Source organism: Miscanthus floridulus, chromosome 8 (assembly GCF_019320115.1).
Source record: "Miscanthus floridulus cultivar M001 chromosome 8, ASM1932011v1, whole genome shotgun sequence".
Classification (NCBI taxonomy): Eukaryota; Viridiplantae; Streptophyta; class Magnoliopsida; order Poales; family Poaceae; genus Miscanthus; species Miscanthus floridulus.
In genome coordinates this window covers 22,793,550-22,802,105 of record NC_089587.1, presented here as the reverse complement: position 1 = coordinate 22,802,105, position 8,556 = coordinate 22,793,550, and the positions used below count along the sequence as shown (strand labels likewise).

Here is an 8,556-nt window from a genome sequence, read left to right as displayed (position 1 = left end):
AGGTAGTTTATTGTGTTTCTCTCCCTAGTGGAAACTACTCTTTTTGTTGATCCGTACGCCTAGATGTTGGATGTGTTGATTTTCGTTCATTTGTATTGTTATGGATTATTGGAGTGTGGTGTTTATCAACAGATTTGTAATGGTAGAATTGTGTAGCTTTGATTACCTTACTTATTTTATTAGCAAAGATTTACCACTCATAAATGCACTATCTTTTCCCTTTATTACTACAGGACCATCTTGCGGTACACCATTCTACCATCCTACACTTGTGGTACACCATTGTGAGTACTATTGAAGTTCGTTGCTGATATCCTACTACTGAAGTTCGAGTTGCTGTTACGCTCAGAGGAGACAATCATGGCTCTCAAGGTATTGAGTTTAACATACTTCCTTGATTGTTTGGCTGTTCATATTTAGTTAATAAGTTGACAACTATTGCTTTATTTTTTTTTGTGATTATAAATATAAATATGTCTGGATTTATCCGAAGTTAACTTTTCAGTTTTGATAGTCAACATCTAAAAACTTTATTTAGGTTGAGAACGTCAAGTTCATAATGTTAGATTCCTTATAAGCATGTACAATGGGGTCTTTAAAAGAAGAATTTTTGCTCTATGTCATTTGCATATGATAAGATGCTTAAGAATGTTAGTAATGTATTAAGTTATTTAAGCACCAATTGCTTTGGAAGGATTAACGTTTTTTTTACAAGTGGTTAATGGTGTAGTAGCATTTCCCCCCTAATTAAGCACCCATATCCAAGTATCTTGTATTGTACGAATCGCATAGAACACTTCTATGTAGTATTTTTATTTATGATGACATATCTTCGTAGATATGACTAGCTATAGCATAATACTAGATGTTATCGCTTATGTTTAGGATCCAGAGAAGTGCTTGTAGTGGTACTTCATTAAGAGAACATCTCCCTTGTTATTGCGACCGTGTTCCTAGGGGCGGAGCTAGAGAAAAAAAAAGTGGATGCAACACTATATAACTATAGCTGCTAGTTGAAATATATATTGGAAAAACGAGAGCGATAGTTGATTTTGGCTTGAGTTGAGCCTGGATGTGCCTACACCTGCAACGCCCTATATAGATCCGCCATGTTCGCAACCACAACAACGCTTCCAAAATACGCAACAATGATAACAGAACACTACTACAGAAAAACTTAACCGAGGCGGACAAAAATGAGTAACCGAGGCGGGCATCCCATCCGCCTCCGCGAAAAGGCCACGGTTAATCCGGCCTTAACGGAGGCGGTTGGTCGCCCGCCTCGGTTAATCAAATAAAAAAATGAAAACCCGTGGACAGGCCCAGCGAGCCCATCCACGGGCCGCCGCCCGCTGGATGTGCGTGCCGCCACTCATGCTCGTTGGATTTCAGCACCCGCCACCGCCGGAGAAGGGCCGACCCCGCGCCACGCCTCCGCTACCGGATCCGGTCGCACCACCACCGGATCTACACCTCCAGAACCAGATCCACCGCCGGGTGAGCATGGGCGGCCAAATCTGGCTGCTCCACCACCGGATCCGCGCCTCCAGAAGCAGATCTGCTGCTGGGGGAGCACAGGCGGCCAGATCCGGCCGCTCCACCAAAAGATCGGCTATGTGGGGAGGAGGGGCGCCATCGCGGAGGAGGGGCGAGGCCGGGCCGCCGTGCCCGCGAGGCCGCGCCGCCTGGCCGCCGCGCCCGCGTACTCGTCCCCTCGGCCTCCAGACCCACTCGGGTGAGGGTGAGGGAGATGGTGGGAGGCACGGGAGACGGAGGCGCTCGAGAACCGCTCGGGGGAGGGAGGGGAGGCGTTGTGTGAGAGAGAGATGGGTGAGGGATTAGAGATGGGCTATGACCCAGCTGTTGGGCCAAGATGTGCCAATATGGATTGTGAGCGAGCTCAAGTACATTAAGGGAGGTGGGTCTTATAAGTAGCCCGCCTCCGAAAATGGATGCATTTTTAGGCCTCCGTAAATAGATTTTAGGACCGCCTCAGGAAATCGATTTTGCGAGGCAGTTAGTTATGGTTGCCTCGATCGCCTCGGTTAATCCCAAGCATTAACCGAGGCGGTTCAAAAGCCTGCCCGCCTCCGAGCCTCTTTGCCAAACGCCTCGGTTATTTTTTTTAGTAGTGGAAGTATGGATGTATAGATAAAAAGTATACCTTCATGTAAAAATTTGAGCTTCCAAAAATACACAACAATCACAACAAAAGTATGTATAGGTAAATATACCTTCATGTAAATTTTGAGTTGCAAAGAACATTTGTGCAAGCAAAAAATAAGGGCATGTTTGGATTGCGGGAAAATGTTTTCGTTTGTGCATTTTTCCCGTGAAATTTATGTATGATTTTTAAAAAATCTCTAGGTTCCAAACGGGCTTAGAGGTGATACTTTTGCCTGATATATAACACGGTAACAGTTATTATAGCTCGCTGTGACACAAATATGCACCGACTTTGTTAATGTCGTTCAAATGTCTTTTTTCTGTTTCCTACCACCATCGCTCCTCCAGAAAAAAAATCTGGGTAAAAATCACTCCATAGACCTTTCAGAAAGAAAACCAATCCATAGCCGAAGTGCCAAACTGCCAAACGGCAGGATAGATAGGGGGCCAAGGCCAAACGCGACGAGTTACGCCATGCCGCTGTGGAACCTAGTCGCCGCTGCCGCGCCGCTCCGGCCTCCGGCGGCCACAGCTGCAGCTTCTCTTGCGCCGTCCCATCCATTACACTGCCCTTCCCCAGCTCAGCGACTGCCCCGTTGTGCTGCCTCCCCGCCTTCATGGGTCCTTTCTAGCGGTGTCGAGGTGAAATTGGGGGTGGATGTGGAACAGAGAGAGGCGCGGGGTGTGGCCTGCTTCGTCGATGCGACGTCGCGGGCAAGTCGGTGCTGGTGCTGCGGCGCCGATCACGTCGGCAAATTTGGCGGGTTAAAACACCGATTTTACAGTTGAGTGGTCCTCGGTCATAAGCAAACTTTTCCTTTCCTTTTTTATCTCCTTGGTAAAGTTGCAGAGTAGAATGGTTGTCCGTTACTCTACTAATTTAGCATGTCTATACCAGCCCATCAAAGCTCCTTTCTCAAACCACGAATCATATATACCCTGCTTCGCACGAGGCTCAGCATGCATGTGTTCTTCATTGGTTGGCGGCATTGATATTTTTCAGAACTGTGTTACCTGCACAATTATTTCGAGACCACCTGAACATCCACAACTTTTGTTTTAACATTTTCTTTCCTTTTGGCAGGATACATTCAGCTTGTTCATCCTATTTGCCTGCTTCGTCACTGCTTTTGCTGGATCTGATATAAAGAATCTATATGCTCTGAAGGATGAACTCGTTGAATCAAAGCAATTCCTTTGGGACTGGTTCGATACAGAAACTCCTCCATGCATGTGGTCACATATCACTTGTGTGGACAATGCTGTTGCAGCCATTGATTTGTCATATATGCCGCTCCATGTTCCTTTCCCATTATGCATCACGGCATTCCAGTCACTTGTTCGTCTCAACTTAAGTAGGTGTGATTTATTCGGTGAGATTCCAGAAGCCTTGGGAAATTTGACGCATCTCCAGTACCTGGACTTGAGCAGCAACCAGCTTACTGGGATCGTGCCTTACGCATTATATGATTTGAAGATGCTGAAAGAAATACTGTTAGAGAGAAACAGCTTGTCTGGACAATTGATCCCTGCCATTGCTAAGCTTCAGCAACTCGCTAAGTTAACCATATCCAAGAACAACATCTCTGGACAACTTCCTCAAGAGATGGGCAGTCTGAAGGACCTAGAGGTCCTGGACTTTCACCAGAACTGCTTCAATGGATCAATACCAGAAGCATTAGGCAACCTGTCTCAGCTCTTCTACCTTGATGCAAGCAAGAATCAGCTCACTGGATCAATACTTCCAGGAATAAGCACATTGTTGAACCTGCTGACACTTGAATTATCTTCAAATTTTTTGGCGGGGCCAATACCTAAGGAGATTTCTCGCCTGGAAAATCTAGAGAGCTTGGTTCTGGGGTCCAACAATTTCACTGGAAGCATTCCAAAGGAGATTGGTAACCTGAAGAAGCTAAGAAAACTCATTCTCTCTAAATGCAACTTATCAGGCACCATCCCTTGGTCAATTGGTGGTCTTAAAAGCCTACAGGAATTTGATATATCAGATAACAACTTCAATTCGGAACTCCCAGCATCTATTGGTGAGCTGGGAAATCTGACTGTCCTGGTTGCAATGAGAGCAAAGCTCATAGGCAGCATACCAAAAGAACTTGGTAACTGCAAGAAGCTTACTCACCTGCGTCTGTCCTTCAATGCCTTCACTGGTTGTATGCCCAAAGAACTTGCAGGTTTAGAAGCTATTGTCCGTTTTGAGGTGGAAGGTAACAATCTGTCAGGTCATATTGCTGATTGGATTCAAAACTGGGGAAATGTTGTATCTATAAGACTGGGAAATAACAAGTTCAATGGTTCTATACCTCCTGGCATATGTCAAGCCAACTCGCTTCAGTCACTCGACTTGAATTTTAACAATCTGACAGGGAGTATCAAGGAGACATTTATGAGGTGCAGGAACCTTACTCAACTGAATTTGCAAGGCAACCATTTCGATGGTGAGATACCAGAATACTTGGCTGAGTTACCGCTCACAATTCTGCAATTGCGCTACAACAATTTTACAGGAGTCTTGCCTGCCAAGTTGTTTAATTCATCAACAATTTTGGAGATAGATCTCAGCTATAATAAGCTCACTGGTTGTATTCCTGAGAGCATTGGTGAGCTCCGCGGCTTGCAGAGGTTGCGGATGAGCAGTAACTGCTTGGAAGGACCAATCCCGCCGGCGATAGGTGCTCTAAAGAATTTGAATGAAATTTGTCTTGATGGGAATAGACTATCTGGGAACATCCCGCAAGAGCTCTTCAACTGCAGAAACCTAGTCAAGCTAAACCTGAGCTCTAATAATCTGAACGGAACCATCTCGAGATCCATATCTCAATTGACTTCACTCACTGGCTTGGTTTTGTCTCACAACCAACTCTCTGGTTCCATTCCTGCTGAGATATGTGGGGGATTCACGAATCCATCTCACCCTGAATCAGAGTATGTTCAATATCATGGCTTACTTGATCTGTCATACAACCGGTTGACTGATCGTATCCCACCAGGAATCAAGAATTGTGTTATTCTGGAGGAGCTACACCTGCAAGTTAACTTGCTGAATGAATCTATTCCTGTGGAGCTGGCTGAGCTGAAGAATCTTATGACCGTTGATCTCTCTTTTAATGAATTGGTTGGACCTATGCTTCCTTGGTCCACACCATTGGTCAATCTGCAAGGCCTTTTTCTGTCTAATAACCACCTCACTGGCAATATTCCTGCTGAGATAGGTCGCATCCTTCCCAACATTGTGGTTCTAAACTTGTCCTGTAATGCATTTGGGGCTACCCTACCCCAATCTCTACTATGCAGCAAGACCCTGAACCTTCTGGATGTCAGTAACAACAACCTCTCTGGTAAAATCCCGTCATCTTGTACTGGGTTTGAAGGATCATCGAGCCAACTGATCTTGTTCAATGCAAGCAGTAACCATTTCTCAGGGAGCCTAGATGGATCTATCTTAAATTTTGCACATTTGTCTTCTCTTGATATCCACAACAATAGCCTCAACGGGAGCTTGCCAGCAGCACTGTCCAATCTCAGTTTGCACTACCTTGATGTCTCAAAGAATGATTTCAGTGGTGCCATCCCTTGTGGTATGTGCAATCTATCTAACATTACGTTTGTCGATTTCTCTGGTAAAATTATTGGCATGCGTAGCTTCTCAGATTGTGCAGCATCAGGCATTTGTGCTGCTAATAGTACCAGTACCAATCATGTGGAGGTTCATATACCTCATGGAGTTGTAATAACACTGATCATTAGTGGCGCCATTCTCATTGTGGTTCTTCTTGTGGTTTTTGTGACATGGATGATGTTGACAAACAGGTCATTACCTCTTGTATCTGCCAGTGAATCCAAGGCTACAATTGAGCTTGAGCCAACCTCCAGTAAAGAGCTCCTAGGAAAAAAGTCAAGGGAACCTCTGAGCATCAATCTTTCTACATTTGAGCATGGGCTGCTGAGGGTTACCATGGATGATATCCTGAAAGCTACCAATAATTTTAGCGAGGTGCACATCATAGGCCATGGTGGGTTTGGGACTGTCTATGAAGCAGCATTCCCTGAAGGACAGAGGGTCGCTATCAAGAGGCTTCATGGTAGCTACCAGTTCCTTGGTGACCGTCAATTCCTTGCTGAGATGGAGACCATTGGAAAGGTGAAGCATCATAACCTTGTTCCCCTAGTTGGCTACTGCGCTCGTGGTGATGAGCGTTTCCTGATCTATGAATACATGCATCATGGGAGCCTTGAGACGTGGCTGAGGAACCATGAAAATACACCTGAAACAATTGGATGGCGTGAACGTCTCAGGATCTGCCTCGGTTCTGCTAATGGACTCATGTTCCTCCACCATGGCTTTGTGCCCCATATCATCCATCGGGACATGAAGTCAAGCAACATTCTATTGGATGAGAACATGGAGCCGAGGATCTCTGACTTTGGCCTTGCAAGGATAATCAGTGCCTATGACACCCATGTTAGCACCACCGTCTCTGGCACGCTTGGTTACATTCCCCCAGAATATGCGCTGGTTATGGAATCTACCGCGAGGGGAGATGTCTACAGCTTTGGCGTAGTCATGCTGGAGGTGCTCACTGGACGGCCACCTACAGGGAAAGAGGTGGAAGAAGGCGGTGGGAACCTTGTCGACTGGGTGCGGTGGATGATTGCACGCGGTCGGGAGGGTGAGTTGTTTGATCCATGCCTGCCCGTTTCAGGTCTGTGGCATGAACAGATGGTTCGTGTGCTTGCCATTGCTCAGGATTGCACTGCCGACGAGCCATCGAAGAGGCCGACCATGGTGGAGGTGGTGAAGGGACTCAAGATGGTCCAGCTGATGAAACATGAATCTCACAACCTCCAGCAATTTGTGGCGCAGCCATGATCTGGGCATGCACTGGTGCCTACTGGTATGTTTTTGTTTTGTTTATTAAGTGCTTCATATAAGTTATTACCAGTTCTAAACACTCTAAACTCATGCAACCTTTTACCTGATTCAGTTCTCTTCTGTCTTTCTGTGGTTTTACAATGCTAGCTAACAATAACGTATATATAACAAAAGTTTAAAACATATTAACCTTGATATATAAATGCAGTCTGCAGCATGTTCAAAATATCCAATTGCATAAGCTTAGATCTTTGGATTGTTCGAGTGTTAGAAACCTGTACCTTCAAATTTTCATACAAAGATTGGTGCTTAAACTGTAACCTATACTACCTTGGACAGCAGTGTATACTTATCATTTGTGAGTTTTGATTTGCAGCCTGTCTTTGTTGGAGATGAGCTTGGAGCATACTACACCCCTACAACTATTTCAGCTTTCACAGCACCATCTGAAGCGGACAACTCGGCAGATGGGCCGCATGCATGCGCTAGGGCAGAGAATAATAAGGCACCAAGCCAAACAGAAACAAAGCTTTGTGTTAGTAGTAACTCTTTTAATTAGCGCTTAGTGTAGCTTATTCAGGCTGTTAGCTAGCTAGCTGTGTCTGTGTGCATAACCGAGCCCCTGCGCGACTGTGGGCATGCAGAGCTCCGATGTGTGTGTCGTTCACATGGATCGGAAGCGCGTCGCGTCAGGCGGCACGTCTCTTGGCGTCTGGGATGGCATTCGCTTTGAAGAGGGATTGCCGTGCATACATACATGTTGTCCACCCAGGTGGGCATGGACATGGTGGTGTAATCCTTTGCGTTATAATAAGTTGCTGCTAGTTTACAGCACCGAAACAAGACCGCCTTTGTGTGTGCTTATATCCATCGTACGTAGCGGCTAGGGATGCAAGTTCAAAATATTTTGGGTCACTGGGTCGACCCAAAAATGTGTTGGTTTGAGATATTCGAGGTATGTGAACACAAGAAGAGCAAATCCTACCCCTTGAGAGCACTTGTGGGATTCATCAAACACTTCGTGAAAGGATTTGTTAACTTTGGAGGTGAAGCCTCTTACAAGGCTAAGAGTTGCTCGATGAGCACCCAAGCATGTAGTGTGCTGCAAAAAATTGTGAAAGGTTCAAGTTCACCTCTGCAAGGGAAGAAATCAAATTAATGGAAGTCCATTGTTGTTGTGCGTGGTTGTCTTTGCTGATGGTAAGTGGTTGAAAGAGACTAGCTCCATTTGGGAGGTCCTGAACGGAGATAAAGGTGCATTGTCGGAGGTGGATGAACTTGGGGGAGGGGTATCCTCTCATGTTTCGTTTACTCCTAGTGCTTGAGGTGTTAGCACATTTCTCAATTGATATACTTAGTGGTTATGCAGGGTTGTTATGGATAAGTTTTCACACCTTCATCAAGTTGTGGCTTCATTTGTGAACAGTAAAGTTACCTTGGTAAGTTTTGATTTGAGCAAGTTCTTTCTCTATCATAGAATTCAAGAACTTGTAGCGTGCTTC

At 45.5% G+C, this 8,556-nt stretch overlaps 1 pseudogene; it reads left to right on the top strand.

Annotated features, from left to right (window-relative positions):
* Nucleotides 1-2,601: 2,601 nt before the first annotated feature.
* On the top strand, nucleotides 2,602-8,321 carry LOC136475961 (leucine-rich repeat receptor protein kinase MSP1-like; annotated as a pseudogene).
* Nucleotides 8,322-8,556: the final 235 nt, after the last annotated feature.